This window comes from Ovis aries, chromosome 9 (assembly GCF_016772045.2).
Source record: "Ovis aries strain OAR_USU_Benz2616 breed Rambouillet chromosome 9, ARS-UI_Ramb_v3.0, whole genome shotgun sequence".
Classification (NCBI taxonomy): domain Eukaryota; kingdom Metazoa; phylum Chordata; class Mammalia; order Artiodactyla; family Bovidae; genus Ovis; species Ovis aries.
The window spans coordinates 56,801,131-56,823,493 of record NC_056062.1 but is presented as its reverse complement, the minus strand read 5'-3'; the positions used below and the strand labels follow the sequence as shown (position 1 = coordinate 56,823,493).

At 40.1% G+C, this 22,363-nt stretch overlaps 1 long non-coding RNA gene across 1 annotated transcript; it reads left to right on the top strand.

The window, feature by feature from the left end:
* The first annotated feature begins 1,567 nt into the window (after window positions 1-1,567).
* On the top strand, window positions 1,568-20,522 carry LOC106991350 (uncharacterized). The gene is made up of 3 exons (XR_001435132.4): window positions 1,568-1,624; window positions 13,352-13,460; window positions 14,810-20,522. It is a non-coding gene; the product is annotated as an uncharacterized LOC106991350 (long non-coding RNA).
* The last annotated feature ends 1,841 nt before the right edge of the window (window positions 20,523-22,363 follow it).

Genomic DNA, 22,363 nt, shown 5'->3' with positions numbered 1-22,363 from the left:
GCTTTCTCTAGTGATTAGCAGGAGCTACTCACTAGTTGCGGTGTCTAGGCTTCTCATTGTGATGGCCTCTTTTCAAGGCTCTAGGAACTCAGGCTTCAGTAATTGCATCTCCTGAGCTCAGTACTGGTGGTACATGGGTTTCGTTGTCCCAGGGCATGTAGAATCTTCCCAGACCAGGGATCAAACCCACGTCCCCTGCATTGGCAGGTGGATTCTTAACCACTGGATCACCAGGAAAGTCCTCCCTTCTTTTTATTTAACCAAAATGCATAAACTTACTTTAGGTAATGAAAGAGAATCTACGAGAAAGAACAACAGTGAGAACAATTCAAACATCACTCACATTCAATTTGGTAAATATATTGTACTTATGTTTTCAATAGCTGGCTGTATGAGAGTGGTTTCCAAGCCCATTCTTTTAGCTGTGTGGTGGAAAACTGCCAACTTTGCTTAAATTCTCCTGAGTGGTCACTCCCTGCAATTCTACTCAGGGTAGAAATAGATGCTGGAGAGAATGGCCTTCCCTCTGGCCTCTTCTGTGACTTGTCTGGTTCTGGGGTCAATAAATGTTTGGGTTCAAAGGGCTTTTCTCTTCCCAAAGTAAACAGAAGGAATGGAGATATGAAGAGTGCAAGTCACTAAATGGGAATATATTGTCAGCTTACTGTAATTTACTTTACCCATTTGCTGGTCATTTTTTACTCATGTCATCATTCATTGTATTTGTTATTGCAGGTGTTAGGTGCAGCACTGAAGTAAACAGACAGAAAAACAGCCTACTAGTCACTTACAGTGATGTGGGAGTTTTGCCAGCCCAAACATGTATCCGTAACAACATGATAGCTCTTTACACCAGAGCTTTATAAAGACAACAAAAGGAGTAACTGACGGTGGTAATGATTGAACCGACACTACAGAATAAGAACTACAAACATTTTACACTATCTGGTTGATATATGACTACAAAAAGATTCATTTCCAATCCCTCTTTACTCTCGTAAAAATCTTAGCCAGGTGTGCAACAGAATACCCCCATAAGTGAATTCTTCCTAAATTATTCAAGTTCTCCTGGTCCCTACACGGGAGCCAGCTCCAGCGTGCTCCTTGAGAGGTCTCTCTTTAGTCCCACTGAAGGTAGCTTACTTTGGGGAGGAAAATCTCCTATACATTGATACTCTTGGGAATTGGCGGCGAATTCCTGTCCCTCATTTCCAGCGCCTGGGGAATGACTTCCTGCTCGCACCAGGCTCTGATCTCGCTCCTACCCCCTCTCATTCTGAAACTGTCCAGGGGCGCACATGGGAGGGAGTTTTATTTCCTCCCAGAGCAGAAATGGGGGCCAGGCTAAAACGAGATTTCCCCCGTGGGCAGAAACACGGATGCCCCACGACTGTGTGAAATCCTAACTCTCTCCCTCTCTGCTCCAGCCACACACACCCGCGGGACTCGTAGGAGGTCACTGTTCAACCATCTCGCCGGCCGGAGCATCTGGGCCGTAGCGTCATCAACACCCGCCCACCGCGCGCCCGAGGTTGACAAGGTCACGGAGGGCAGGCTTGTAAAAGCTGTTCAACTTGGTACCGTCCACGCTGAGCGCCTCTCCCTCGACGGCAGGGTCTCGCAGGTAAGCCTAACATAACCTAAAAGAGGAGAAAGAATGAGAACACACACAAGCCCAAAACAGATAAATACAAAATCTGTAAGCTGCACTTTAGAGGGAAGGAGCTTGGATATTTCCAAGTAAGCTTGGGGGGAAAAAAATCTAAAATGCCGAGCAAGCATCGGGCGTGGTTTCAGTAACAAATGAAAAAAATAAAATACAAGTAAATTGTCCTAAATTAGCTAATTACTAAAATCCAATCTGAAAAAGGTTTGCGATTTAAACCAAAATGAACTTTTAAGTTACTTTTAAAGTGTAGGGAGACTAGAAATGGATAAGGGCTATTAAGGCTTAAAACTAGATAGAATACAAACCCTGACAGAGAGGGAGGCAAGGCTTTACATTTCTGAATCTTGACCAAAATATGCCTACAGTTTTACAAGAAAATATATTTTTCTGCTATAAATTTTGTTTGGCATAATAGAATGCCCAAAAGAAAAATATTATTATGTATTTGGAAACTTAGGTGTGCAATGATTTCTTTTATACAAGGCGAGATAATGCCATCTTAAATCTTCAGAATACAAAATGAGGCTTTTAAAAAGAATGGTAAATCGCTAACAGAAAGAGGCTTGGTGAGAGAAATCAACATATCGGTTAGGGTACTGAATGCACCGCAGCCTATGCTGGTAGAACGCCTACACGTTTGGTTTATACTGCCTTATTAGGTGGGTTTCTAGAACCTCAGGCATTCACTGGAGTAGTTTGCCTGTCAGTCCGTCAGTGACATCCACCAGGTTTTGTGGTTAGAGCATTGACAGAGCGCCTTGGGTCTGCTTTTCTACACTTATGATGACACATTCTCCCCATGAAAGTGTTTTGTTAATTTTTTCTCCCCTCATAGTTGACTTTTATGTGTTTTTTTCTTGTTCTGCAGAGAAATACAGGATGATAAAGATACTAATTTTAATTCCACTTTTTAGTTTTTATACTTGTGTGTGTGTATGTTTGAATAATACAAGGCTAAAGTGATACTATTGTCATTCTAATAAGGTCATTTAAGCAGTTACCCAACATTGTGCCTTATAGTTGATTAAGTAAAAGCGTTAGGACAAAATCTACTAGTTTTAAAAAAGAAAAAAGTACATTTCCAACAGATATGTGTCTATAGGTGTGTATGTATATATATGATAAAAGTGTATGTAAATAGATCTTCTTTACCATGACAACTTATTACTGATGTTTACTCCTGTCAGATGTCATGATCAGGTAAGCTGCATTGCCCTAAAAATGTAAAACACAATTGCAAAATTCTCCCTACTTCCAAAGTTTCATCCATTATGCCTATTTGTTTCTGTGTGTAAAATATGAATCTAATTCAATACCAAATATTTCCAACAGCCTTTACATACATGTCTGCATAGTGAGTAGTCTTAAGTATTTACTGTAAGCATATTGCTAGAAATTATCTTTGGTTTTGCAGCCTCGGGCTCCCAGCCTCTAAAAACAAGCAACAAGGTTGCTGCTGCTAAGTCACTTCAGTCTTGCCCACTGTGTGACCCCACAGACGGCAGCCCACCAGGTTCCCCCATCCCTGGGATTCTCCAGGCAAGAACACTGGAGTGGGTTGCCATTTCCTTCTCCAATGCATGAAAGTGAAAAGTGAAAGTGAAGTTGCTCAGTCATGTCCGACCCTCAGCGACCCCATGGACTGCAGCCCACCAGGCTCCTCCATCCATGGGATTTTCCAGGCAAGAGTACTGGAGTGGGGTGCCATTGCCTTCTCCAAGCAGCAAGGTTAGTTGCAAGTAAAAGTTAGAGCCCTGAGCACTTTAGAGAAGCATTCCCTAAAGTCTGTGCTGTGGACAGCAGTGAGAACTGATGTGAAAGCCTGTGTTTGAAAAAGGGGGGAGGGGAGGAGGTAGAATTCCTTGTTGAAAACATTTTGGGAAACATTCTGTATCCTCCCTGTTGGAGATTCACAACATACATTAACATATTAAAGACTCTTACATTTATGCTCAATTGCTTTTCAACAAAGGTGTCAAGAGAATTCAATAGGAAAAGGGTAGTCTTTTCAACAAATGTACTGGGACAATTGGATATCCATGTGCAAAAAGATATATTCAAATGAAGTATCCCACCCTATTCAAACTCCATCTAAATGTTAGAGCTAAATGACAAAACTTTTTAAAAAGAAAACATAGGAGTAGATCTTCATGACTTTCTTAGAAATTAAAAACAAAAATCACAAGCAGTAAAAGAAAAAAGTTGATAAGCTGAACTCCAGCAAAATTTAAAATATGTGTGCTTAAAAAGACACCAAAAGAAAATGAAAAGAGGGGAAAAATATTTGCAAATCATATCCAGAATACCAGGGAACTCTTGCGGTGCAAGAAAACGACCTAATTTTAAAATAGGCAAAAAATTTGAATAGAACAAAGATACATATGAATGACCAATAAACACATAAAAGGATGCTCAACATTATTAGCCATCAGGGAATGCAAATCAAAACCACCGTTAAACAGTGTTAACAGTACACAGCCCATTAGGATGACTAGCTAGTGAGTGTGTAGGGAAATTAAAACTCTCATACACTGCTGATAGAAATGCAAAATAGTGCAGCCATTTTGGAAAAACAGTTTGGAAGTTTCTTAAAAAAGTTAAATGTAAATTCATCGTATGATTTAATCCGAAATATATACCCAAGAGAAATACAAAAAGTTGTTCAAACATAGAGTATGTTTATGCTGTATTCACAATATCCCATAGTATTATTCACAATATCCCCAAACTGGAAACAATCCAAATTTCCATACACTCATGAATGGATTTAAAAAATATGGTATATCTATTTGAAATACTGTTTGTCAGTAAAAGGAAATGAAGTCCTGATACATGCTACAAAGTAAATCAGCCTCAAAGCCATGCTTAGTGAAAGAACCTAGACACAAAAACCAAATATTGTATGGTTCCATTTATATAAAACTTTCGGAAGAGGCAAATCTATAGACAGAAGGTAGATTAGTGGCCGCCTAGAGCTGGAGGTGGGAATTCAGAGTAATAGCAAATGTGGGAAGAAGGGATGTTTTTGAGGTGGTGAAAATGTTCGAAACTTAGATTTTAGTGATGGTGGTGCAACTCTAAATTTGCTAAAAATCATTTAGTTGTACACTGAAACAAGTGAACTTCATGGCATGTAAATTATACTTCAATGAAGTTGTTGTTTAAAGGAGAGGGTGTTCTCTGTTTAAAACAGTTTGAGAAACACTTTACTTCTCACATCTTGGAGATTCACAACATATATTAACATATTAAAGACCAAGGAACGATATAGTAAAGAAACTTATTTAATTTTTTAATCCAGCATAAACCAAATTTATGTGACCACAGAAACTTTTAAAAATTACCTCAATTAAACCTTTTCAAAATGAATGTTGAGGGAAACATAATTAGGAATTGCTGAAAGTATTTCCCTTTATTCTCTATCCCTTGACTTCTCTAAGCCCTTATGGCCAAATAAATGGCATACGCTTGATTAGTTCCTGAGATTTTTTTTTTTTTAGCAAAAATAAATATAGTTTATATAATTAGTGAGTCCATACAAACTAGCAGCTGGAAAGGCCTCCCCCCTCCACCATGACTGCCACTGTGTGTACTGGCTTTCTGCTGGGGTGTCAGGCTGAGATTAAACAGTAATTATAATTGAAGCGAATGCAATTAATTACATAATTTTGAGTTGTTCCAAGTTAATTCCACTACTAAAATTACATCATAAAATTAGAGCATTATGAAGGATTACTGTCAAAAGTAAGTGTGAGTCAAGTACCTGACTCATGTGTGATTTATCTCCAGAATACTTGGCTCATATTTGAAACGTGCATAAAGTTGAATGACAAACATGCACTCAATAGATTCGCTGTAGTCCTTAGTTAAATAATTGGTGTAGACTGTACATCTCTGGGCTTCCCAGGTGGTGCTAGTGGTAAGAACCCTCCTGCCAATGCAAGAGACTTAAGAGATGCAGGTTTGATCCCTGGGTTGGGAAGATCCCCTGGAGGAGAGCATAGCAACCCACTCCAGTATTCTTGCCTGGAGAATCCCATGGACAGAGGAGCCTGGTGGGCTACAGTCCATGGGGTTGCAGACTCAGACACAACTGAACCAACTTAGCATGTACACATGTACATATAGAGCCCTGAGCCTGGAACTACCACTGGGGAAAAACTGGAAGCTTTGGATGAACACGTCTGCTGTTTATGAAGGGGAAAGAATGATGTTGCATAGAAGGTAAGGAAAATTTGATTAGAACTGTTTACTTAAGGAAGGAGAAGAGGAATTTTTTAAAAAGCATTAACAAGGTGTATTCTGCAAACAACTATCCCATCCTTTTTTGTCAGAGAGAAATGACTGTGGGATGAGAAATGGATAAACAATTTTTATACCCAGTTGATATTAACAAAGAACTAGTACAGCCACATATCAGGACTATGAAATGGATTTGCTAAGAAAAAAATATTTTTTAATGATACTTTCAGGAAAAAAATGGCTTCAAGCAAGGCACAGATAGTGTGATTTGTCCTTTGTTTCTATAGTAAATATATGCCAAAAATAATGATACTGATGAGTTTAAATGATGTCAGCCAGAATTTCAATAATACTGGTTTTCATATTTGAAAATGAATATGATTTTGATGGAATTATTTTGAATTCATGCAGGGTAGGAGGCAAAATGAACATTTTAAAACAACACTGTATATAAATCTTGCATTAACCTATTGTTAGTTACTTGTAACTAGAATCTTTTTCAACAAGTGTATACTGAACCAGAAAACCATAATCATCCAAGATTAAATTTATTTAAGCAAGGAGAGAAAGAACTTCTTTTTGATAATCTCTAAAATCTGAATTTGTATTCCAAGTATACGTATAAATTATAGTTTCATATTATGAAAGAAGTTCAGTTCACTCGTTCAGTCATGTCCGACTCTTTGTGACCCCATGGACTGCAGCACGCCAGACTTCCCTGTCCATCACCAACTCCAAGAGCTTGCTCAAACTCATGTCCATCGAGTCGGTGATGCCATCCAACCATCTTGTCCTCTGTCGTCTCCTTCTCCTCCTGCCTTCAATCTTTCCCAGCATCAGGGTCTTTTCCAGTGAGTCAGTTCTTTGCATCACGTGGCCAAATTGGAGCTTCGGCTTTAGCATCAGTCGTTCCAATGAATATTCAGGACTGATTTCCTTTAGGATTGACTGGTTTGATCTCGTTGCAGTCCAGGAGACTCTCAAGAGTCTTCTCCAACACCACAGTTCAAAAGCATCAATTCTTTGGCACTCAGCTTTCTTTATGGTCCAACTCTCACATCCATACACAATTACTAGAAAAACCATAGCTTTGACTAGACGGACCTTTGTCAGCAAAGTGATGTCTCTGCTTTTTAATATACTACCTAGGTTGGTCATAGCTTTTCTTCCAAGGAGCAAACGTCTTTTAATTTTATGGCTGTAGTCACCATCTGTGGTGATTTTAGAGCTCAAAAAAATAAAGTTTGTCACTGTTACCATTGTTTTCCCATCTGTTTGCCATGAAGTGATGGGACCAGATGCCATGGTCTTTTGTTTTTGAATGCTGAGTTTTAAGCCAGCTTCTCTCCTCTTTCACTTTCATTAAGAGACTCTTTAGTTCCTCTTCGCTTTCTGCCATAAGGGTGGTGTCATCTGCATATCTGAGGTTATTGATATTTCTCCTTGCAATCTTTTTTTCTTAATTAATTTATTTTAATTGGAGGCTAATTACTTTACAGTATTGTAGTGGTTTTTGCCATACATTGACATGAATCAGCCATGGGTGTACATGTGTTCCCCATCCTGAACCCCTCTCCCACCTCCCTCCCCATCCCATCCCTCAGGGTCATCCCAGTGCTGTGGCCCCAAGCACCCTGTCTCATGCATCAAACCTGGACTGGTGATCTATTTCACATATGGTAATGTACATGTTTCAGTGCTATTCTCTCAAATCATCTCACCCTGGCCTTCTCCCGTAGAGTCCAAAAGTCTGTTCTTTACTTCTGTGTCTCTTTTGCTGTCTTGCATACAGGGTCATCATTGCATCTTTCTAAATTCCGTATATATGCATTAATATGCTGTATTGGTGTTTTTCTTTCTAACTTAGTTCATTCTGTATAATAGGCTCCAGTTTCATCCACCACGGTAGAAGTGATTCAAATGCATTATATTTAATAGCTGAGTAATACTCCATTGTGTATATGTACCACACTTTCTTATCCATTTGTCTGCTGATGAACATCTAGGTTGCTTCCATGTCCTAGCTATTGTAAAAAGTGCTACGATGAACATTGGGGTACACGTGTCTCTTTCAATTCTGGTTTCCTTGGTGTGTATGCCCAGCAGTGGGATTGCTGGATCATATGGCAGTTCTGTTTCCCGTTTTTTAAAGAATCTCCACACTGTTCTCCATAGTGGCTGTACTAGTCCCTGCAATCTTGATTCCAGCTTGTGCTTCATCCAGCCCAGAATTTTGCATGATGTATTCTGCATGTAAGTTAAATAAGCAGGGTGACAATATACAGCCTTGACATACTCCTTTCCCAATTTGGAACCAGTCCATTGTTCCATGTCCAATTCTAACTGTTGCTTCTTGACCTGCATACAGATTTCTTAGGAGTCAGGTAAGGTGGTCTGGTATTCCCATCTCTTTAAGAATTTTCCACAGTTTGTTGTGAGAGAAGAGCAGGCCAGAAAGGCTGCAGATACGTAGCCCCAGACCGCTTGGGAAACCTAGAATACCCCCTTTCTCCCAACCACTTCAGGTTAATTTGATTTTTGTTCAAAGCCTAGCTTTTGTTTGTATCAACATTTGTCTCTAAAGTTTGTGGTTCAATTACATCTATTTTGCAAATTCCACTTCTACCACTTACTGGCTTTCCTACGCTAGTTTTAGTTTTTTTTTCTCTCAAAACCAAGATTAGCTCTGACAGTATCACATCTTCATTTATTCTTCATCGCTCTTAAAATCACCTTTACAGATTGTAGAGAAAAATAAGAAAAAATTATTATACTATCATCATGCAATCATTGTTAGCATTTTTAAATGTTTCCTTCTTTTTCCTATCAACTTCTTTGCGTAGCTGTAATCACAATTACTGTTCTATATAATAAGATCTCCCTAGTTGCTAAATGTTCTTTATAATCATAATATGTAAGTGAAGTGAAAGTGAAGTTGCTCAGTCATGTCCGACTCTTTGCGACCCCACGGACTGTAGCCTACCAGGCTCCTCCATCCATGGGATTTTCCAGGCAAGAGTACTGGAGTGGGTTACCATTTCCTTCTCCAGGAGATCTTCCCGACCCAGGGTCAAGCTCTGCATAATACAATATTCTTGACATTCTTTAAAAAAATGTGATTAGGATTCAGATTTGTAGTTTGTTTAAATTAGCTTGCACTTAGAGTTGAAGACAGAAAAGAGGAAGGAAACATTAAAGGGAGGAGCAGAGGGTCTCAGTGTCCAATGCTTCCAACTTTATCAGGGCGGGCATCCCACCTCCAGAGAGTAAGCAGAAAGGCTCATGTTTGTTCAGTTGCATAACTAAAGAAGTACACCCCTGTTGGCCAAAGTCAGACTGCTTGTGAACTTGACAGCTGCCATTTTCAAAGTCAAAAATAGGTAGGTAGATTTAAATGGGAATAAAAGGAAAATTAGGATCTAATTTAGGACTTTCGTTCTTAAAAAAAAAAAAAAAAAAGGCTTACATTTTATCTTCACTGAAATGCCAAAGCAGTTCTACCCAAGGTTAAATGCTGCAGTATTTTCATAGATTGAAATGGTTGATAAGACCCAAGTTGGTTTCTTCAATCTCATTTTTCAGTGCTTCCTCCCAAATAATGTATTTCATTGTTAATATAAAAGTGCACTGTTGTACTCTCGAAAGAACTTGGCAGTTCATAAATAAAGAATAGAAAAAAAATATGCAAATCTCTGCCAGCCTCCAAGTCCCTTAAGGTTAATTTAACTGTCACACGTAATTTCTCAGGAAAGAAAGCAGCCTATGTCCGTGAACCAGCCAGTTAACTCATCCATGCTTGTGTCGCACTTTGCACTCCCGTGTAATTTTTTCAGCACAATATGATTTACTGTGTCAAAGGCATTGATGAGGTCAGTAACCATATTCTGTCCACACTGATTATTCAGTTAGTTTAGGCAAATCGTCCTACAGCAAGTTAACAGGTCCTTCGTTACAAGATCACAAAATACCAGCATTAGATAATTAAACTTCCCATACCTATAACATGTTTCTTAACATATTAATAAGACATTAGAAGAGGTTGTCACAATCATTTGGTAATCACTGAAAATACTGCTTTCTGCCTCCTCCTGTAGGAAAAAAATCCAGGCATCACAAATGCATTTTGAGTGTTTCTGTTTGAAATTTAATGGGCTCTAATTAATTTTCCAGGGACTGTTTGTCCTAGTTTGGGCTCATCCTGCTGTTTCTATTTCCATGATGCTCCTCCATACACCTGGATTAAGAACAGGAAATAGAAGAGGCGGGGAGGGTTCTGAAGGCCCTGAGCCTTCCCTCCGTTTCCATTGGTGTGTGAACTAGTGAACTGCTTACTTATTGCTGCATAGCAAGCTACCTATTAGTACAGGGAAGTACAGGATGTAGTGTGTGTTCAGTGGTGTCCGATTCTTTGTGACCCCATGGACTGTAGCCTGCCAGGCTCCTCTGTCCATGGGATTCTCCAGGCAAGAATACTGGAGTGGGTTGCCATTTCTTTCTCCAGGGCATCTTCCTGACCCAGGGATTGAACCTGCGTCTCACGTGTCCCCTGCATTGGCAGGTGAATTCTTTACCACTGCACCACCTGGGAAGCACATACGTATGTATAGGAGGCTTAAAACAATTATTTTGCTCCTGAATCTATAATTTGGATAGGGTGCAGGGTAGATACCCTTTTCCTTCTTCTTGCAGCATCAGTCGATGACAACAGCTCAGGGCCAGGAGCGTCATCCAGAGATTCACTCCCACCTCTAGCAGTTGATGCTGGTTGATACTGGGACTTCAGCTCGGGCTGTTGGCTGGAACACCTGCGTGTGGCTTCTCCGTGAGCCAGCTTGGCTTCCTTGCACAATGGCCAGCTTCCAAGAGCAAGTGTCCCAAGAGGACAAGGCAGAAGTCCAAGGCATTTTCTGACCTACCTTTGGAAATCATATGGCACCACTTTCCACTATATTGAGGCCATCACAGAGGTTGACCAAGGGTTTGAGAGGTGGGGACACTGGCCACACTATTTGATGGGAGGAGTGTCACCTTCTCACCAAACAAGGAGTGTAAGGGATGGAATATATCATGGTGGTCATCTTTGGAAAAGAAAATCTTCCACAGTTGCTGAGTAAATCATTCAGATGGAAATATCCACTTTAAAAAAGGACCTGCTTTTGAAAATATTTAGGTACTACTATTGGTATCTAGGTACCATTATGTAAATATTGGCTCATGTATAGTGCTGAGCAGTATCCTAGAAGCTAGGGAGTATGGCATTATCCTTACCTTTAAAGAGTGTGTAATCTATTGGAAGAGACCTGAAGTAAATAATTACAATTATATGTGTAAATGCAATAATACAGGTAAATAGTAATACGTTTGTAAAAAGAAAATTCATCTCATTCTTGACCTTCGCCTTGTCTCCTCCCCCTTCTTCACTCCTTTCTCATCACTGGTAACTATTCTAGTTTCATCTCCAGGTTAACTTCTCATATAATATATCTGAATAAGTCATACTTGGCTTAGTGACACTTTAATGACATGCCGAAAATTATGAATTAGTGCCTAATATATTTTATATGCAATATCTAAATACCTAATATTTCCACAAGACATTTGAGTGTTGGCTTCCAAAGCATTATTTACCAATACATATGCATTGAATAAATGAAAAATAAGCCTTTGTCATTGTTCTCAAATAGCATTGTCTCTCAAAGTATTAAAGTGTTCTCAGTTACTCTGAAAAAAACATTTAAATCGTGTCTGTGTGAGATCAAAGAAGGCTGTTTTGGATTAAAAAATAAATGTCCAAAATTTTTTTCATCTATGCATTTTTAACATGAGTGAAATAGTTTTATGCAAATAGTTCTGAGACTTTTTTCACTTACAAATTGATGGACATTGAACTGTTACTGCTTATGGACATTAAGATGTTATAAACAATGATCTCTCTAGGTAGTAACTGTGGATTGTTTTGACTTTTCTATAGTTTTTAGAATTTCATTTTGGAAGTAATATGAAAATATATCCTGGTATTTGGTATTAGAAAAAGATACCAAAGTGCAGATGTATACGATAGCCAGATACAGGTTGCTGCTGCTGCTGCTGCTGCTAAGTCGCTTCAGTCGTGTCCGACTCTGTGCGACCCCATAGATGGCAGCCCACCGGGCTCCGCCGTCCCTTATTATATAAAAGGTGGTTCACATTTGGTTACCATTCTATCTCCCATTTCATTTCAAAATGTTTGTTTCTAAGGGGAGTCTTCCAGGAAAAAGCCTTCTGATTGGTCTACTCTTCACTTTTACTCCAACTGGGCAAACAGTATAGGAGTGAGGGAAACATTTGAATAAACAACTAAGAACAGATTGGAAATAGTGTCCCTGTTTGGACAACTTTTAAAGAAATACCTTCGTGCACATGGATTTATTTATCTGTTAGAGAGCTTAGATTATTTTCTTGTCTAAACATGTACCCTGTGGGACTTAACCGGCAGTCTAGTCTATTCTGTCTTCCAGTGCAGGGGGGTGCAGGTTGGATCCCTGGTCGGGGAGCTAAAAAAGACCGAAACGTAAACAACAGAAGCAGTATTATAACGAATTCAATAAAGACTTTTCAAAAAAGTGTACCCCTTGTTGGCAGTCAGGGTAGTGGTTACCTGGATGGAGAGAGAACAACTGGTAGGGGTCTGGAGGTGTCAATCTTCTGGGGTGCTGGTAATGTTGTTTCTTAAAAGGGCTACATGCTGCACACAGAGGTACTCATTTTGTGAACAGTTCATCAAGCTGTACACTTTTGTTTCCTGTACATTTCTATGTATATATTATTCTTCAAGTACAAGTTTAAAAATAAAGGGCCACACGTGAAAGATGATGTCATTTTTGCAAGCCCAAAGGAAAACAAAATCCGTGAAATAAAGGGATGAGGCCGGACTTATAACTGAAGAAGTAATTTCAGGACAGCTTGCTATCTCTATGTCATTCAAGAAAAAGAGAAAAGGTAGCTAATGAAAAACTGCCCACCATATCAAATAATATTTTTTTTACTCTTTGTAATAAATTTAATAATATTGCAGACTTTGAATGTTATGCTTTGTTTTATCCATAAAATGGTCAGCAGGCTAGTTACTCTTTCCCAGATGAAATCTTTCACTTCCTCACCCCATCTCCAAATCCACCAACACCTTACTATATCAATTAATCATAACCTATCTTGACCTCTCCACTGGCTCTTTTCCCTCAACCTGATAAAAATACTCAAATCTCTTCCTATTCTGGAAAAATATTTGCCCACAACCAGGCTCCCTCCCCAGTGTTTGCCCTTATCTTCTGCCATTTCCTCCTCCTTACAGTCTCCGTTGCCTCTGTATTTAACTCTCCTTTAACCCTCTGCAACTCACAATGGTTATGTGCGTCTGTTGCACTATTGTAATCGTTTGTGTTCCCCACCCGACATTTTCAGGTTAGCAGCAGTGAAGAGACTGTGTTCATTCCTCATCTATCAGCAGAACCAAATACAGCGGCTTCCTTGCTGAAAATTGCATTCATTGTTACCACCAAGAAACTGTTGAGTAAGTGATTCCCCCAGTGCCGTGATGTCAGGGCACATTTGACCTCCTTCCTCACACCACCACTGCACCTCCCTTGGGGTTTAGATCTCCTCTGACTCGAGTTTCCTTAGAATTGGTTAGTTCTGTGAGCTCTGGAATCTAGCCCGCCCATCACTGTTTTCCTAATAATGGACTCAGGTGCCCAACTCATGGTAGGGACGCCATAGCTATTCCTCTGATAAGTGAAATGAGGGAATAAGTGAATGAATGAAAAAGAAGTATGGAAATAATCTGAAATAGATTGGCAAAGTTCCTGAGCTGGGTCCAGAGAGAAAACCTTTCTGGTTTCCATCCTTTGCTGCACCATAGACTAGGGCAGTATTTTTCCAACTATTCATTAAGATCAACTAGTAAGTTGTGAAATCAACTTTGTGAGTCAAAAATGACATTAAAAGTAATTTTTCTTTCTTGATATTCTTGGCTGTGCTGGGTATTCCTTGCTGCACGGGGCTTTCCTCTGTTGTGGTTAACGGGGCTACCCTCTAGTTGTGGTGCTCGGGCTTCTCAGTGTGCTGGCTTCTCTGGTGGAGCGCCGGCTTTCAGGTGCTCAGACTTCAGTGGTTTCAGCACATGTGGGATCTTTCAGGATCAGGGATTGAACCCATGTTTACCGCATTGGCAGGCAGATTCTTATCCACTGAGCCACCAAGGAAGCCCCCAAATGAGATTTTAAAGTGAAATAGGATAGAACAAAACAAACAGAGGGAATAGAATAGGATGAAGTAGAAGGGAATGGAATAGAAAATATTAGTGACTTGCAAATAGTAAAGGAAAGCAATATTTCGTAACACTTTTTCTCTGTTATATGTATACATGTAAATGCCTATTCTAAACTTTCATATAAAGTATTTTGTATGTGTGTCAGGGTCAAAAAACTGGAAAGCTACTTCCCTAGTAGCCTGTGCAGGATAGAGTTAATGGAGCTTCGAAAGCAGATAGCCATGAGAGAGATTAGGTTATCGTAAAGATCAGCAAAGTTGGAGCTACTTTTTTTTTTTTTTTTGGTTATAGTTTGGTATTTTTGGCAGCACAAAGTCTTCTAAACAAGTTAATCTTCAACTCAGAGGCACCGTTCACTTTGAAATGTCCGCAAATGTTTTTTTTAAATAGGCGATGGATACATCAGCTGTCTGTATAGAAGTTATTACTGTAGCAACATTGCAAAAAAAAAAAACAAAAAACGACAAAACACACACATGGGGCTCAATATGGAAATAGCATGTTACATTCTTGTGTGGAAAAATAAAGTTTCAGTACATTTCAGATATACATATATATATGACATCTATTTGATTCTTAATTCTTTACAGATGTTTTCTGGTTTGCTGCTGCTGCTAAGTCACGTCAGTTGTGTCCGATTCTGTGCGACCCCAGAGATGTCAGCCCACCAGGCTCCCCCGTCCCTGGGATTCTCCAGGCAAGAACACTGGAGTGGGTTGCCATTTACTTCTCCAATGCATGAAAGTGAAAAGTCAAAGTGAAGTCGCTCAGTCGTGCCCGACTCTAGTGACCCCACGGACTACAGCCTACCAGGCTCCTCCGTCCATGGGATTTTCCAGGCGAAAGCACTGGAGTGGGGTGCCATTGGCTTCTCCGTGTTTTCTGGTTTAGGTCTACCTGTATATTTTATTTATCCACTAGTAGTTTCTTTTTCTTTTTTTTTCATTAGTAGTTTCTTAATAAAAAGCTCACTTTATTTTTATACTACTTAGTATATCTAATTTCCCAGCTATCCTTCCAATCAGATTGAGCCAGTGACCTTCATTGCAATCTGTTCACTTTCTCTTTGACCTGTATTTAAAATGTGCATTCTGGCACCTATTATTGGGTCTTGCTCTGGACACCCATGTCTCGCAAGAGGCAATTCCCAAAGCATTAGCCAAGGATGGGGGTAATGCGGTGGCTTCCATCAGTACCTTGGTGGGGATGACATCCTTGCCTGTAAAGGCAGTTGTGAGGCAACTTTACCTGAATCATATGGACTAAGAATGGGAGGAAAGATGACATTGGAGATTTTGAGAAGACAAGAAACCAAACCAGGACTTCCCTGGTGGTTCAGTGGTTGAGAATTCGCCTGCCAGTGCTGAGGATACAGGTTCGATCCCTGGTCTGGGAAGATTCCACATGCTGCGGAACAACTAGCCAGTGTGCCACAGCTACTGAGCCTACACTCTAAAGCCCACAAGCTGCAACTGCTGGAGCCCAAGAGCCCTAGAGCTGGTGCTCAGCAACAAGAGAAGCCACTGCAATGAGGAGCCCGAGCAAGCTCTGCAACTAGAGAATAAGCCCCCTCTTTCCTCAACTGGAGAAAGCCTGCATGCAGCACTGAAGACCCAGTGCAGCCAAAAATTAAATAAATAAGGTAATACATGAAAAAAACCCAAGCCAAAGAAAGGTATCCCACTGGTAGGTCTCCCAGCTTTTAGGTTCTGTCCCGCATCAAGCTGTTATTTGTATTGCTGTCTGTCGAATGCATGAATGAACCCTACCGATAGGGAAAGCTCAGTTGTCACATATTAATATTCTGCTCACTGGAAATGTTTTCTTTTACTATTTCCTAAATTCAGTGTTTCCTGATTGCATCTAGGAGAAAAGAAAGCAAGCATGAGGCAGTTAAGACACAGAATCAGACCAGACAGGTAATTCCAAATACTTTCAGGCATGTGGGAGAGCAGTTTTGTGACATTTTCTCAGAATCTATAGCAACCGTAAAGGAAAGGCAAGGAAGGAGCACTGGCCTCAGGTTGTGAGATTTCTGCCATTGGAACTATTTAAGTGCAAGCCACGTGCTCTTGTTTGCAGTGTGAGGGTGAGAACACCAGCACTGGGAGGCAGTGGATAAGCCCACAGCTGCAAGGCCCTTTTGTCTCCTAGAACCTGTTTCTAGATGTTCTTCCAAAACTCACAAACAGGCAAAAGACTTCAACTTCCTGGCGTGACTAAAGGTGGAGTTATCTATTAAAGACCTGAAGGCACTCAGGGGGCTCTCCGACAGCCACTGATTTTTACAGATGAGTAAGATAACTCACAGAGAAACATAGAAGTGTTTTGCCTTCGCTGTTTTCTCCTTGGGCTTTTAGAGACCTGTACAAGAAAAAAGGGTCAAACTCTATAAACTGTATCCGAAAGCCCTGTAAGAATATTCCAGAGAGGGAGGTTGAGGAGAGTTGCTTAATGGGTACAAGAGTTTCAGATTTGTAAGCTGATAAAGTCCTGGAGATTTATTTCACATCCTTTTCTCAACACTACTGAACTGAATACTTTCAGATGGTTTAGATGGTAAATTTTATGTTATCTGTTTTTTTTTTAAACCACAGGAAAACAATATCTCACTGTGTGTTTTTAAAAATATTATTTAAATAGGAAAACTTTAAGATTTAAAATTTCATCATTACTCTTCAGTAGTTCCCCAGATTAGACAGGGATTAGAAATCAAATTGAAGTCTTGAAGTCCTGTGCCATGTGGTTGTCATCTTAACAATAACAAGAGTTGCAAGAACCCAGGCACCAGGACCTTTAACAGTCTTATGCAAGTTGCTGCCTGGGTGCAGAATACTATTAGTCACCTCACTCGATAAACAGGGAGAGCTGGCTGAAATCCATTAGGGTGCAGTTTTCATGAGTGCCTACTCCATGCTAGATAATGGAGAGTTGAGAGCCAGAAAAGGAATTTGGTAAAATTTATAATCTATAAAGGGATATGGCATAATTAGTGATAATATGATGGCCCCTTTTGCCATTCAAAATAGAGTTAAAAGAGATGAATGTAAATTAGACATTTTCCCCCATTAAGCTAAAGTGCATCATGACACTTCACAAGTTAATTTTCACAATATAGAAAACACCCAGCCCAGAGACAGAGCACAGGGTTTCGTCTCTTCTATTTCGTAGTGTACCTGGAACAATGCTTGTCATGTAGTAGACACTCAATACATATTTCTTAAATAAATGAGTAGTATGAACTTAATAAATGCTAGCTAACCTCCGACGGTAAAGAATCTGCCCGCAATGCAGGAGACCCAGGTTTGATCCCTGAGTGGGGAAGCTCCCCTGAAGAAGGGAATGGCAACCCACTCCAGTATTCTTGCCTGAGAATTCCACGGACAGAGGAGCCTGGTGAGCTACAGTCCATGGGGTTGCAAAGAGTTGGAGACATTGAACGACTAAATGCTTTCACTTCACTTTCATGTTCAACAATGTCTTAGATTTCCAACATGAAAAAAAAAAAAAAGCTCTCTGAAAGATGTGATCAAGATGACAGAACTGGAACTAACTGCAGGTCGAGGTAATGTGCATAAGGGGACTGTTGCTAAAAATTCAGGTGCAGTAAGAAATAGAGTGAGACCTGTGAAAGATGATACAGAAGCAGCTTTTGGAAACCTGAGACTATGACTGCACGTGGTCGTGCACTGTGTGGATGGATAGTCTCCCACTAACGCCTGCGGGTTTCAGACTTTCTCTTGTGTATTATAAGTGGAGTGTTAGTTGCTTGGTCATGTCTGACTCTATGCGACCCCACAAACTAGCCCACCAGCTTCCTCTGTCCATGGAATTTCCCAGGCAAGAATACTGGGGTGGGTAGCCATTCCCTTCCCCAGGGGATCTTCCCAACCCAGGGATCAAACCCAGGTCTCCCACATTGCAGGCACGTTCTTTACTGTCTGAGCCACCAGGAGAGCCCCTTTCTTAGTGCCTCAACTTATTCAATATTCATTTAACACACATTTAGTAAGTGCCAGGTGCTGTGCTTACCCTAGAAATATAAATGCCTAAAAACCTAGGTTCTGTTATTTAAGGAGTTCACAATGGCGAGGGCAGGGGGATGCAGACCCACAACTAAATATCATAACGTAATATAACACAATGGAGCCACATAGAAAGGTATGATTAAAGTTGTCCAGCGGTGCGAGGAATGGAAGGGGTGGAAGCTTAGAGCAATGGTTCTGACCTGAGGGAATCAGAATCCGCTGGAGGGTCTGTGACCACTTGTATTTAGGCACCCCGCCCTCCTGTACTCACTCCCCCAAGAAGACCCAGAGGGTTCTGCGTAGGGCCCAAGAATCTGCATATCTAACAAGTTTCAGGGGATCTTGCCATCTTTGAAAATCACTGGCTTAGGGTAATTAAATTTAGTTGGAATTTAAATCAGGGCAGGGAAAATAAGACATTTGGCATTCTCGGTTACAACAGCTGATTCAGGTATTGACGAACCCAGAAATCCAGCTTAGAGATGACAGTTCTGCCTGTGTGTTCTTGACTGTGAGAAGCACCTAAGCCATTGTCTTTCCTTGTCAGAGTGTTTGGCAAAGGAACTAGAGGTTTTAGAAGTAGAGGCTATTAGAAGTACTGCTTCTGCGGTGAGAAAATACTGTTGTTAATAAAAGAGAAAAGAGGGACAGGGCTGGCTGGCAGGGGCCCTTGGTTCCTAGGGCAGGGGAGTGATAATCATAATCTAAGGTGTGCCATCTTGATGACACAGTGCTGGGTTAGGGTGTCTTCCTGGCAGCCTGCCAGCACTGGGACTCAGCCGCTGCATGGTCTGAGGAGAGAGAGATTCCCTCCGCATCTCATACCGGTGCAGAATGGGACTCAACCCAATATGATAGAGGGTGTCAAAGATCATGTTTTGTTGTTCAGACACCCACCCCAAGAAATCTCACTTGGACCCCAGAGCACTGAGGCTGGGCCACAGGAGAGACAGGAAACCACTATCTAATCCTGAGCTCACAAAAAATAGAAATGTCAGAATCTGAGAGACACCTCAAGAAAGTTTCAGGGAAACAACAAGCTTGAGGGACTTAAGGGTGGGGAGCTGGAGGCAGACAGATCTGTGTTTGAGTTCAGCCCTGCACTTTATTTCCTGTGAGTTTGGAAATGTTGTTTAAATACTTTCTTAGCCTGAGTTTTCTTTATTTGTGATTGTTGGACACTGAGGTTGTTTTTAGTTTTCACAACTGTGTACATTACTGTGATCTCTGTCTATACATACATCCTTGAATTAATCTACGATAGTTTAGAAGAGATTCCTAGAAGCTGCATCACTTGATCAAAGGTATGAATTCAATGCACATGGTCAAATTGTTTTCCTGTTTCCAGCATTTTACTTATATTAACAGTATATAGGAGTGCTTATTTCCCAGCATCCTAGATACCATGTTAGTCGCTCAGTTGTGTCTGACTCTTTGGACTCCATGTACTGTAGCCTGCCAGGTTCCTCTGTCCATGGGATTCTCCAGGCAAGAATACTGGAGTGGGCTGCCATTTCCTTCTCCAGGAGATCTTCCCAACCCAAGGATCAAATCCGGGTCTCCTGCATTGCAGGCAAATTCTGTATCATCTGAGCCATGAGGGAAGCCCCCTACATATTATGGATAGTTAGTTAATTAAAAAAAAACCTTGATTTTATTGATGTTACATGAAAAATGCATCCTACTGTGTTATGTAGCAATGCTGCAAGCAATAATGAGGCTGAATATTTTCCACACATTTATCGGTCATTTATATTTTTCGTCTTTTGTTGTGAATTGCTAGTTTATGGCCTATACCTATTTTGTTTGTATTTTCCCTATGGTTTTAAAAGAATTCTTTACACACAAACAAGAGTAAATTTTTATGTCATAAATTTGCAATCAGTTTTTTTATTTTTATGATGACCTTTTATATTTAGAAGTTTTAAGTTTTATGTGAATGGAATAATTTCTGATGCTCTTTGAAATTGCTTACGGCATGCATTCCTAATGATTTGGAGGGGGGAGCATTTATATTACACACAGTTACTTTGGACCCTTATCCATGGAGGGTTCACGTACAGATACTATAAAATTATAGCATATAGAAAAACCAGAAATGAAGGAAGTCATTCATATATTTGGTTATAGGATTCCATGTTTAATGTAGAGGCTGATATATAAATCAATCCAATTCTTATTTTTTTAGTAATTTCAAATTATTAATATGCTTTTATATACATGTATCAGCTGGTTCTGGTGTTTAAATATGTAAATAAACCAGTTCTTCTACACAGAGATGATGTAATGTTTTTTCCCAGGAACTAGCAAATACACAATATAGCAACAAATATTGCATGATTTATTCGAGGTACCACAGCAAGGGAAATATGAATGAAGATTAAGAAATGTATGAAAAATTTTTTCCAATATCAGATAGGGTGCTTAAGTGTAGAGGAAATAATATTAAATGCAATTGAGATAACTAAAATTAGACACATGTAGCACTCTATTATTTTCTTATTCTCCTTTAAGCCCTCTGGCTCCTAGCAATCAGAACTGAGTAAATAATGTGTTGTTTGATATATATATATCAGTAAACATATATAAAAATTAATTGGAATATAATTGCTTTACAGTTTTGTGTTGGTTGATACATATATTGTTAAATGTGATATGGATCATGTAAAGAGGATCCAGAAAAACACAAAAGAGCAGCCTAGACAAATTAGTTCATTTCCAGGCCTGAAGGTAGTGCCACAGCTGAATGGTCCTGACCAGTGGGCTCCTTGTATAAATCATTCCCAGGATGACCGTCAGCACATTGTGAAAAGGATTAAAAGGTTAGAAATGAAAGCTTCAGAAAAGGTTAAAGCCTGGGTTGGAGGGACTGAGGCTTCAGAATTGGCTCAGACCTATTATTTAATTTCATTCTGCCTAAGGCAAATGATCCTACACAGATGACGTATAGCTAATAGTGTTTGTTATTAGAGTGCTTGATATTGGAGGAGTAGAAAAATTTTTTTCCTTTTTTAGTCTTGCCCTATTTTTGCATTGTGTAGGTCCAAGTTTCCTGTGTCACATGGATCCCATAAAGTAAAAGGTGTCGTGGAGGACCCTTTCCCTTCTTCTCAGGTTAAATAACCTAACATTTTAACCAAGAAAAGGCGCTGATAATGTGAGGATATGAAAGGCTTTCCTTTCCATCCCACCGAGGACTGAGAAAAGGAGGGATTGAGAAAGTGAGGAATAACGTTCTGACTCAGACTGGTTAAATTTGTACATAGATCAATCCTTAAAAAACTGAATAAATTTTAAAAATCTAGGGAAATATTAAAATATACCAACCCTATCTCCATATTTTAAAACAATCCCCTAACTTGCAGAGAGCGGCCTAGGAAGGGCACCTGTGGCCCTGCTTGAAATGCGTCCCCACCAGTCACTGAGCCCAGGAGATGGGCAGTGGTGCCTGGCGAGGCCCAGAGCTGGGGTATGGAGGAAACGTTCTGGGGAACCGAGCGCAGGGGTCACTGTAGTGCACCTCAGAAAGACAGAAGCAGAGCTGTGGTGAAGTGTTTTTTTTAAGTAGAAAAATTTTAATTGAATTGTAACACATATAGAAAAGCACACAAATTTTAACACCGATATAGAGTTAGATGGATGTTTACCAAGTGGAAACACCCATGTAACTATCACCAAGGTCAAGAAATGAAACACAAGATTTGAATTTTGTATTTGTTCACTTATGTCTTCATTCACTTAGGTCTTGATTGGCTTTGTTGAGCCCCTTTTAGGGCCTCTTTCTATATATGTATACGTGCGTGCTAAGTCACTTCAGTCGTGTCTGACTCTGTGCGACCCCACGGACTGTAGGCTGCCAGGTTGCTGTCCATGGGATTCTCAAGGCAAGAATACTGGAGAGGGTTGCCATCCCCTTCTCCAGGGGATCTTGCCAACCCAGGGACTGAACCCATGTCTCTGATGCCCTTTCACTGGCAGACACGTTCTTTACCACTAGTGCCACCTGGGAAGCCATTTCTACAGACCCTTATTCAATAAATGTTTCCTCAAAATGGATAAATCATAACTATCAATGCTTGTAACTAAAGAGTTCATTTAATCTTCTAAATAATAAAT